The following is a 12,439-nucleotide window of genomic DNA, read 5'->3' as shown; positions in this document are numbered from 1 at the left end:
TCACATTTTCTATGCAGTCTACCAGTGAAAATTTGTCGCTATTATTTTTTCTTCTTATATTTGAAACAAGATTTATCTGAACTTTTCAGGCCAGCCTTGCACTCAAAATTTTCTTGGCAGAGACGTGGAGTTAGCTAGGATTGTAATCATGTACCATGTGAAAATTTCTTATAGCCATCACTATGTGGCTTTCCATGATTATCATAGGCAAGCCTCTGTAGTGTTACTAACATTATTACCTAGATAAAGATGCATACTATATTGATTTGGAATCAGAGAGGAAGTGAAGGAGGAAAAGAGAAAAAGACAGACAGAGATGAAAGAAAGATGGGAGGATAACACTAAAGGTAAAACTATGACGATTAAGGGAGCATGAAAAATACCTTTTGCAAATATTCAGATAAAAAGCATATTTGGATCCAATAAAGTGGCTCATCACGTAAAGATGTTAGCCACCACATCTGATGACCTGAACCTGCAGTATTAAACAATTATGAACAACTGAGCAAAGGTGTTGAGAAACAACTCAGCTCCTGGGTAAGCGTTGTATGCAGTTTTAACATCTGAGCCACCCACCAGCCTCACTTTCTGAGACATTTGTTTAAACATGTTTATATTATAATTACAGCAGTAGTTCCCTCTTCCTTTTCACCCCAGAATAGCCTCTCATACAACCCCACTTGCCAACTTACTCTCTTTCAAGTTCCTTACCTCTTTTGCACACACACACACACACACACACACACACACACAGACACACACACACACACACACAGACACACACACACACACACACACACACACACACACTAAAAAATACAACATGATTAATCTGTGTAATGTTACTTGTATGCATTTTTTTCAGGGATGGTCATTTGTATAACCATTAGAACTCCCTGAGTCTTAATAACTTTGTTGGAGGAAATTCCTGTGTAATACTACCCACCACATCCCTTCTTCGTAAGCTTTTTTTTTCCTGACTTGAGAAAGAATACTGTAAAATATTGCCCTCACACACTCACAGCAACTGTGACTACCTGCACAAGACTTGCCAATATCAGGCCCATAAACCTTCCATTCCTGTTGATATTTTTTTAAGTTATTGGTACATCACATTGGGATGGGCATGGTTGTTTGGTAAGCTCCATCCATGAGAGCATGAACTTTGTGAACATATTTATTCACATTTGACAGATGAAGAAAGAGAGCCAGACAAAAAGCAGGTTTGGACCAGAGCCATAAACATGCATATCTAAGGACTGATGCTGCTAGCAAGACTCCATGTCTCAACTTAGCTAACCAGAGTGTTCACTTGACAGCAAATGTTCAATCATAAATATTGTGTTCAGAACATTTTAGATTCAAACCATAGCAGTGTACTTTCATTCTTTTTTCCAAGAGATTATTTTTATTAGTTCAAATTAGAAACATGCTTCACGTGTCAATTCTTATCTCTCCCCAAACCCCCACCAGCTCCCTGCTTCACCCCCCTCTACTCCCCAGGGAGGGTAAGGCTCTCCATGGGGGTTTTCCAAAGTCTGTCATATCATCCTGGGAAGGACCTAGGCCCTCCTCCATGTGTCCAGGCTGAGAGAGCATCCCTCCATGTGGGATGGGCTCCCAAAGTCCCTTCTTACACCAGGGATAAATACTGATCTACTACCAGGGTCCCCATAGAGTGCCAAGGCTTCCTCATTGACATCCACATTCAGGGGTCTGGATCAGTACTGTGCTGGCCTCCCATACAGTCTGGGGTCCATGTGCTCTTTCTTGTTCAGGTCAGCTGTTTCTGTGGGTTTCACAAGCCTGGTCCCTACCTCTTTGCTCTTCACTCCTCTCTCTCTACAACTGGGTTCCAGAGTTCAATTCAGTGTTTAGTTATAGGTATCTGCCTCTGCTTCCATCAACCACTGGATAAGGGCCCTAGGATGGCATATAAGGCAGTCATCAGTCTCATTATAAGGGAAGGGTATTTAGGATAGCCTCTTCACCATTGCCTAGATTGTAGTTGATGTCATCCTTGAAGATCTCAGGAAATCTCCCTAGTGCCAGATCTCTCCTCGAACCTACATTGGCTCCTTCTGTTATGGTATCTCTCATTTTGCTCTCCTCTATTCTTCCCCCAACTCAAACTTCCTGCTCCTCCATTTACTCCTCTCCCCTCCCCTTCTACTGCTCTCATTCTCCCAGCTCCCTCTCACCTACCATCATGCTCCCAACTAGCTCAGGGCATCCTGCCCCTTCCCCTTCTCCAGGATCCATGCATTCTTCTCTTAGAATCCTTCTTGTTTCCTAGTTCCTTTGGAGATGAGGATTGTGGTCTGGTAATCCTTTGCTCTATGTCTACAATTCATATATGAGTGAGTACATACCATTTTTGTCTTTTTTGTGACTGGGTTAGCTCACTCAGGATTGTTTCTTCTAGTTCCATCCATTTACCTTCCAATTCCAAGATTCCATTGCTTTTTCCTGCTGAGTAGTACTCCATTGTGTAAATGTACCACATTTTCTCTATCCATTCTTCAGTTGAGGGGTATCTAGGTTGCTTCCAGGTTCTGCTATTACAAACAATGCTGCTACAAATATAGTTGAACAGATGTCCTTGTTGTATGAATGGGCATTGTTTGTGTATATGCCCAATAGTGGAATTGCTGGATCTTGTGGTAGGCTGATTCCCATTTTCCTGAGAAACAGCCATACTGATTTCCAAAGTGGTCTTACAAGTTTGCACTCCCATAAGCAATGGAGGAGTGTTCCTTTTTCACCACATCCTCTTCAGCACAGACTTATTGGTGTTTTTTTTTTTTTTTTTTTATTTTAGCCATTCTGACAGGAGTAAGATGGTATCTCAGATTGGTTTTGAGTTGAATTTCCCTGATGGCTAAGGATGTTCAGCACTTTCTTAAGTGTCTTTCAACCAATTTAGATTGCTCTGTTGAGAATTCTCTATTTAGTTCTGCACCGCACTTTTTAATTTCATTGGTGTTTTGGTGGCTAGCTTCTTGAGTTCAGTGGATATTTTAGATATCTTATTTATTTCATTTTTATTTGAAAATATGTTTTACTTACAATATATTTTGTTCATTGTTTCCCATTTCTCACCGACCTCGAGATCCTACCCACCTTTCCACCAATCCAATTCCACTTCTTTCTCTCACTCTTTAGGAAATAAACAGGCAAATTTAAAAAAAATGGGATATCTTCATCAAACTATTCACTTCATGGCTCAGAAAACTAAATAAACAAGAAGGCAGAAAGTTTGTAAGAGACAGAGAGGATCGATGACACCAGGACATGCTGGTACGCTGACACACAGGACAAATAACAGGTAATCCCAGAAATTGGGGCAGAGTGCATAGGTCCAAGCTAAATGGGGTTACAGCACTGAGAGGGAATGGACACACGAACCTCACCCCTAAAGAATTTGTCTTCAACTGGCATACACTTATAAAGAAAATAGACTCATTTGTCTATTACAGGGGTGGATGTGGAACTCAATTCCTTTCTCTAAACACCTGTATATACACTGCTTACTCTTTAAGAAATTCTCACTATTTTCTTACATATTGCTTTTCTAATTAAAAGAATTTAGAATTTAGCATGCTAGTGTATTACCCATGGGAAACTTGTTGCTGGAAGCTTGAAAGACTCAATCTTTAATTTTAGAGACGAACTCAATGTTTACCATCCAGAATTATGTTGGAGGATAGGGTCTAAGGATCCTAGACAATTACTTTTCTTCACAGACACCATCGTTTTCATCTTACTTTAAACATGAACAATCACCTCAGCCTTAAAATATGTGTTTGCACCAGGCAATGGTGGCGCACACCTTTTATCCCTGCACTCAGGAGGAAGAGGCAGGCAGATCTCTGTGAGTTAAAGACCAGCCTGGTCTACGAGAGCTAGTTCCAGGAGAGCCTCCAAAGCCACAGAGAAACCCTATTTCAAAAAACCAAAAAAAAAACCCAAAAAACAAACAAACAAACAAAAAATATGTTCTTGCACCCACTGACATCTGGTGTAATGTTATGAAAATAAGAAGTATGAGTAATGTTCATAGCTCAGATACTCTCTTGTCAAACTTTATACTTATTGCTTTATTCCCTGCCAATACTACTACTACTACTACTACTACTACTACTACTACTACTACTACTACTACTAATAATAATAATAATAATAATAATGCCCTGAGGGCTGATTAATGACCTGCATTCAGTTTCTTGCCTAAGCAATAATTTTTCACTTTCTGTAAATGCATATGTTAATCATACACTTTAACCTCAGAAGTCCTCCTGTGTTTTTTTAGAATGCTATTCAGATTATCACCATCCTAATGGCAGTGGTCTCCCAAAGCTATTATCTCAAGCCATGCTAGGTCTTCTTAAAATTCCTGTGTCATATCATTATCTTCCTTATTGGCATCAGCAAGCAAAATTACTCGCTCCTAATTATTTGATCTGTATGTAGTGAGAATATGGGTGAGATGCTATTTGTTAGATTCACTCAGTGTCTTCTCCAGTTGCTAGGTGATAACAGCCAGCCCCAGCCAAAAATACTTAACAGTCTTCAGATGAAATTTTCTTGTTACTTTACCTTTAAGCAGCCCAAGGTACCTGTTCCAGAGTGATTTAGACAGCCTTATAAAACTGCTTGGATTAAAGAAACGTTTTGATTGGCCCACAGATTAATGTGAAGGGTAGATTAATTTTTGTGAACTACTAGCTTAGCTGAAGCAGCTGCTTACATTTCAAACTGCTAACACCATCACATTCTAGCACACAGAAGTATGGTTTTCCTAGGAATGAAGCTATCCAAAGGAGAAACTAATAAGGCATATCTAAGTAGGGTGTTTGGTAATCAGGAGATAACACTCTGGAGGGATTAGGAGCATGAGGCTGAGTTTCTGTCACATTATTACCTCATGATAACCAGTTCCTTCTTGTCACACCTGACTGCATAATTCGTATCCAATTAAAAGTGACATTTTGTGGTGATGCTAGCAATTTGAGCACACACTTTTCTTTCTTCACCTGAGAACCCTACAGCAAGACAGATCAGGGAGAATTGAATGTCTTTGTTCCTTGGATGCCCTCATATTTCCTTGCTGAGGATAAGGATTTAGAATATTTTTAAATGGGGCTGGTCATAGAGCAAGTGTATCTGTTTTCTTGGGAAATGTACACAGGTGGGAATTGTTCTTGCAAAGGCCATGAACCTGGGCTACTTCATTTGTTCCGACTCAATACTGACTGATAAACTAATCAATGTTTTTTGTTTGTTTGTTTGTTTGTTTTTTAAATTTTTTTGCAGATTCTTTTATTTGAATTAGAAACAAGATTGTTTTACATGACAATTCCAGTTCTCTTCTCTCTCTGGTCCTATCCTACCACCTCCTCCCCAACTAAAACCCTACCTATCACATATCCTTTCTGCTCCCCCTGGATGGTGAGGCCTTACATGGGGTGTCATCAGAGTCTATCTTTGGGATAGGGCCTAGGCCTACCTCTGTGTGTCTTGCCTCAGGGAGTATTCCTCTATGTGGGATGGGTTCGCAAAGTCCACACTAGGGATAAGTACTGAATTACTACAGGAAATCTACTCCCGTAGATTTCTAAGGTTTCCTCAATGAAACCCATGTTTCTGGAGTCTGGATCATTCCCATGCTGGTATCCCAGCTATCAATCTGGGGACTAAGAGCTCCCCGATGTTCAGGTCAGCTGTTTCTGTGGATTTCACCAGCCTGGTCTGCACACCTTTGCTCTTCACTCATCCTTCTCTGCATCTGGATTGCAGTTTAGATCAGTAATTAGTTGTGGGTGTCTGCTTCTACTTCCACCAGCTGCTAGATGAGGGTTATCGGGTGGCAAATAAGTCAGTCATCAATCTCATTATCAGGGAAGGGCATTTAAGGTAGTCTGTCCTCTGTTGCTTAGATTGTTAGTTGGTGTCATCTTTGTAGATCTCCAGACATTTCCCTAGTGCCTGATTTCTCTGTAAACCAAAATATCTCCCTCTATTATGGTATCCCCATTCTTGTTATCTTCTATTCTTCCCCTGACTCAAACTTTCTGCTCCCTCATGTCTTCCTCATCCCTCCTCTTCTCCCCTTCTCAATCTCCTAGCTCCCTCCCCAATCTTCCCTTGCTCTCAATTTGCTCTGGGGATCTTGACCCTTTCCCCTTCTCCAGGGGAACATGTATGTGTCTCTTAGGGTCCTTCTTGTTTACTACCTTCTCTGGCAGTGTGGACTGTAGGCTTGTTATCCTTTATTATACGTCTAAAATCAGCATATGAGTGAGTACATACCATGTTTGTACTGTTGTGATTGGGTTACCTAGCTCAAAATGGTTTCTTCTAGTTCCATCCATTTTCCTGCAAATTTCAAGATTCCATTGATTTTTTCCTGCTGAGTAGAACTCCATTGTGTAAATGTACCACATTTTCTCTATCCATTCTTCAGTTGAGGGGCATCTAGGCTGCTTCCAGGTTCTGGCTATTACAAATAGTGCTGCTATGTACATCATTGAACAGATGTCCTTGTATGAATGTGCTTCTTTTGGGTATATGCCTAAGAGAGGAATTGCTGAATCTTGGGGTAGAATAATTCCCATTTCCTTGAGGAGTCGCCATACTGATTTCCAAAGTGGCTGTACAAGTTGGCACTCCCACCAGCAGTGGAGAAGTGCTTTCTCCACATCCTCTCCAGCATAAACTGTCATTGGTGTTTTTTTTATTTTATTTTATTTTATTTGTCATTGGTGTTTTTTATTTTAGCCATTCTGACAGGAGTAAGATGGTATCTCAGTATTGTTTTGAGTTGCATTTCCCTGATGGCTAAGGATTTTGAGCACTTTCTTATGTGTCTTTCAGCTATTTTAGATTCCTCTATTGAGAATTGTCTATTCAGTTCTGCACCCCACTTTTTAATTGGATTGTTTGGTGTTTTGGAGACTAGCTTCTTGATTTCCTTGTATATTTCAGAGAACAGCCCACTGTCAGATGTGGGTTTGGTGAATATCTTTTCCTAGTCTGTGTACTGCCGTTTAGTCTTGCTGATTGTGTCCTTTGCCTTACAGAAGCTTCTCAGTTTCAGGAGGTCCCATTTATCAATTGTTAATCCCAGTGTCTGTTATACTGGTGTAATGTTCAGGAATCTGTCTCCTGTACCAATTAATTCAAGGTTATTTCCCACATTATCTTTTAATAAGTTAAGCATGGATGGATTTATGTTGAGGTCTTTAATCCATTTTGACTTAAGTTTTGTGCATGACAATAGGCTTGGGTCCATCTGCTGTCTTCTACATGTGTACATCCAGTTATGGTGGCACCATTTGTTAAAGACATTCTCTTTGTTCCATTGTATAGATTTGGATTGTTTGTCAAAAATCAGGTATTCATAGTTGTGTGGGTTAATATCAGGGTTTTCAACTCTATTCCATTGGTCTACCTGTCTATTTTTGTGCCAATACCAAGCTGTTTGCAGAAGTATAGCTCTGTAATAGAGCTTGAAGTAAGGGATGGTAAGGCCTCCAGAAGTCCCTGTATTGTACAGGGTTGTTTTGGCTATGCTGGGTCTTTTGTTTCTCCATATAAAGTAGAGAAATATTCTTTCAAGGTCAGTGAAGAATTCTGTTGGGATTTTAATGGGGATTGCATTGAATCTGTAGATTGCTTTTGGAAAGATTGCCATTTTTACTATGTTGATCTTACCTATCCAAGAGCATGGGAAATCTTTCCATTTTCTGGTATCTTCTTTAATTTCTTTCTTTGGAGACTCAAAATTCTTATGCTACAGGTCTTTCACTTTTTTGGTTAGTGTTATTCCAAGGTATTTTATGTTGTTTGTGGCAATTATAAAGGGTGATGTTTTTCCGATTCCTTTCTCCACCAATGTGTCATTGATATATAGTAGGATTACAGATTTTTTTGAGTTAATCTTGTATCCTGCCACTTTGCTGAAGGTGTTTATCAGATGTAGGAGTTCCCTGGTAGAGTTTTTTGGTTCACTTATATAGACTATCATATCTGTGCATAAGAAGTTTCAGGGACAGAGAAATCTGAAGACCAATCATACAAAAACATTCACTGTACTTATCAAGAGTTACCCTAATTAGCATGTAATGCATTTATAAACAGTTTTATATTTTGTGTTACCTTTAACTCAATATACACAGTCATGTACACACATACATGCATATGTTGTCATGAAAGCTATCTGGAAAGATAATTCTTAAAATTGAGCTGATAAAGGAAAAGTTGACTTCCCCTGAAAAAAATAATACACTATCAGTTCCAAAAATCCCATATATGTAAATTTACGTAGATAAACATGTTCAATATTGTAATAAATATTTTTAATTTTATAGTCAATTTTGGAACGCAAATTTAGCAAGGTACCAATAAGTTTCAACTAAAATGTTACAACCAATACATCCTACTATCCATTTAGTAATCAGTCCAAACATTTCTTATTTGTATACATGGCTGATTTATTGATATATTTTCCCTTAATATTGTTCCTGCATTGTTGATTTTAAAAAATAAATGAACTATATTCCCAAATCCCACTTTGTTTATCTTTTATTAGTAATTATAAGAACGTAATTTTTAATTTAAATTAGAAACAGTCTTATTTTACACATCAATCTCAGTTTCCTCTCCATCCCATCATTTCATAACCCCTACCGACCCCAATCCCATCCCTTCTGCTCCCCAGGGAGGGTGAGGCTTTTCATGGAGGATCATCAAAGTCTTTCACATCAATTGGGGCAGGGCCAAGGCCCTCCCCATGTATCTAGTCTGAGAGATTATCCCTCTATGGGGAGTGGCCTCCCAAAGTCTATTATATATACATAATTCTAAAACAAAGATTTTGTTTCATTTTATTTACCCGTTTACTTGAGGTTAGTGGGGAAACTTAGGATAGTAATTCCTTTGTATAAGCATGCTGCTTTCTCTTGCCACTTCTCAGGTCCTACCATCATCTTGATCCATATATCCCAATGCAAGGACATATGTCTGCCCTAGTCTTGTTACCTCCACTTACCAATATCAATTTGACAAAACCTGTGCTAAAACCAAGGGATCGTTTCTGAGAAGGCTGTTTCTGAAGCAGATTTTCAGGTAATTTCCCAGTTGATACAATTGTGTCTGTCTTCATAGTTTCTTGACAAATACTATTTCTGTTCTGGATTTGTATGTCACTTATTTGAGATACATGTATCTTTACAGAATTAACATAAAAAATAAAGAACACCTAATATAAGGGGATAAGAAAGGACTGGATACAGGGAATAAATAGAAGCTATGAAAGAGGATATAAAGCTAATTGTTTTGTAGTTAAAATTCTGTCATGGATTTTTTATGGTTTGGGTGGTAGATAATTACGTAAGATATATTCAGTACTTGAAGTGTAAAACTTCAATGCAATGCTATCCAGTTTCCCTTCTGAATGCTATGCTAACTATTTAAAAGTTCACTGAGCTGAATAGAGTTTGAGTCTGGTTAATTTTGTTGTGTGGTGCTTTCATTTATTTCAAGTTCCTTTTATAACAATTAAACTTTAATGGAAAAATTTAATGTTAAAAACTTTAATGGAAAAAATTCCCAATACATTGATGGCTTTTTCATTTGATATTGAATATCCTTTCAAAGTAACAGAAACTTCAATTTTTTATTATGCTGAAATGTGCATAAAGTTAGTACATGAAGAGTTTCAAATATGTAATTTGGCAATCTTATCTGTATTTCTGATGTTGCTCCTCCATGTTGTATCATATATCTGAATTTCATTCCTTTTAAGATTGAATTGGTGGTGAATATAACACAGAGTTTGTCTGCTCATCACTTGCTGGGCTTTGGTGTTTGGCTTTAACCATTGATAGATATATACTCTCTCATTTTCCTGTGTGCAAATGAAAATAATGGTCAGCCATATTCCTCTTCCAGCTGCCATGACTTCCATGTTTATTGTCATCCCTTTGCCACCATGATGTACTGTATCCTTTTTGGAATTGTAAACCAAAGTAAAACTTTTCTTCCCTATGTTACTTTAGGTCTTACTATTTTGTCACAAAACAGAAAAGTAACTGACAAAAAATCTGGTAACAGATGTTCGTTGTTGCTGTGATGTGCTAGACTACAGGTTTTTGTTTTGTTTTTTGGGTTTTGTTGTTGTTGTTATTTTGTTTTGTACTCCTATCAGAATGTGGAGAACTTGGGAACCTCACACTGAAAAAATCATAGAGTTCCCTGGAAAGATCTCTATGGGCTATTCTTGTGCAAGTTTAAAAGTCAAGTTTTGTCCCGTTTTTAATTTTTTCTTATTTTAAAACAGTTTTTTTTTATTTTACATACCAATCCCAGGTCACAGTCCCTGTCCTCCTCCTGCTTATCCCACCCTACCCCCACCACACTCCTATCCACTCCTCAGAGAGGGTAAAGCTTCCCTTGGGGAGTCAACAAAGTCTGGCACATCACTTTGAGGCAAGACCAAGTCCCCCCTGCTGTATCTAGACTGAGCAAGGTATACCTCTAAAGAGAATGAGCTCCAAAAAGCCAGTTAAAGCACTATAGGTAAATCCTGGTGCCACTGCCAGTGGCCCCACAGACTGCCCAAGACACACAACTGTCACCCACATTCAGAGGCTGTTTATGCATGACAGAAGGCTGATAGAGGTATTAACCCAATATATGAGGGAAGGGCCTTTATTACCTAATTTAAGCCCTCATTTCTCCATACAATCATCTTAATTATTAGGCTTTTTTAGAATAAAATGTAAGAAGACATAACTGAGATCATGAAAGACATCAATAGATTCTAGCAAGATTTTGATATAGAAAGGAATGTTTTAAACTCCATACCTCATCAAAAATTTCATCTATTAATTCCATGAGAGACTCAATTTAGTCTCCACATATGGCCCTTGGAAAATAAGACAATGGTGACTTTCCAATGACAATATAAATCTGGAGTAGGAAGTATACAAATGCTAGTCAGATCTCTACCTTTTACTTGCTAATAGTCAATTTCTCCCTAAATAAATTAGTATCACACCAGTGCAATTGGAAAAAGTGGAAACTGAAAAGGACAGATGACTCTACATGTAATCTCAAATGTTTTCTTAATGCTAAAATGTGGTAACATATCATTTATGATTTATTAAAGCTTGCCTGAGGATTCAGAAAGCTAAGTCAGCCTTAAGCTATACAAATCAGGAAGTGGTGACATTCACCTTTAATGCCAGCAGCCAGAAGCTAGGAGGTAGTGGTACACACTTTTAATCCTAGGATTTAGGACTAAAAGGTAGACTGATCTCTGTGAGTCTAAAGGCACCTAGATCTACACAAGATTGATCCAGTCAGTCCTAAAGAGAAACACAAAGATGATCTCAGCACCTTGGATGGCATGGCTTTAATCCCAGCAGTAGAGAGGTATGGAAGAGACTAGCATGATCTTCAGTAGTCAGTACTAGGCATTCATTCTCCAGCCACATAGAGGATGTCTCAGGATTCTCCAGCCATGCAGAGGAGAGTTTACAGTCTGAGGTTTGGTACAACAGGGATCACCTTCCATTTGGAGGTGGGTTACGAGCTAGTGAATAGATGCGTTGCATTTCTGATCTTCAGCTTGAAGTTTAAAACCTCAATATCAGTTTTTGTTCTTTTACTTTTTGTGTTACACTAAAACATGTCTTCTGCTCTTTACGGAATCAGTAGAGACTGTAACACCAAACCAAATGAGTGTCCTTTGAAATAAAAATAAAGATAGCCTAAGGCTGAGTAAAGAAAAATCAAAAGTAGTAGTTATTTTGGGACATGAATAAGCATTTTTAAAAAATGATACAATGAAAATTAAAAATAATTCTTGAAGACATAAATGTCCCCAATGTTGACAAGAAGTCCTGGACAGATTCTCAGACAGGGAAGTAAGCTTCTAGGAGTGAGAGCTAAACTACACAAATATAATTTCCTGGAAATGCCTCATAGCCATATCCATTTATTGGACAAATTTCCAGAATGATGATGAGCATTTATATGAAGTCTCAAAATTTTCAATTTAAGCAACCACAATATGTGTTTTTTTATAATCTTATATATGAAAGTATTCTTTTCCTTTTCCTTTTTTATTCTTTTTTTAAAATTAGAAACAAGCTTGTTTCACATGTCAATCCCAGCTCTCTCCCTCCCCTACTTCCCTGCCCCCACCAAATCCCCTCCCCCTCCCTACCCCATCCCTCCTCTACTCCCCAGGGAGGGTGGGCCTCCATGGGGGATCTTCAAAGTCTGTCATATCATCCTAGGCAGGGCCTAGACCCTCCCCCATGTGTCCAGGCTGAGAGAGCGTCCCTCCATGTGGGATGGGCTCCCAAAGTCCATTTGTTTTTTCTTTTTCTTTTATTTTTTCTTTTCTTTTTTTTTTTTTTTTTTTTTG

Source organism: Cricetulus griseus (assembly GCF_003668045.3).
Source record: "Cricetulus griseus strain 17A/GY chromosome 1 unlocalized genomic scaffold, alternate assembly CriGri-PICRH-1.0 chr1_1, whole genome shotgun sequence".
In the NCBI taxonomy this organism is placed as follows: Eukaryota; Metazoa; Chordata; class Mammalia; order Rodentia; family Cricetidae; genus Cricetulus; species Cricetulus griseus.
This window is presented reverse-complemented; position numbering follows the sequence as displayed.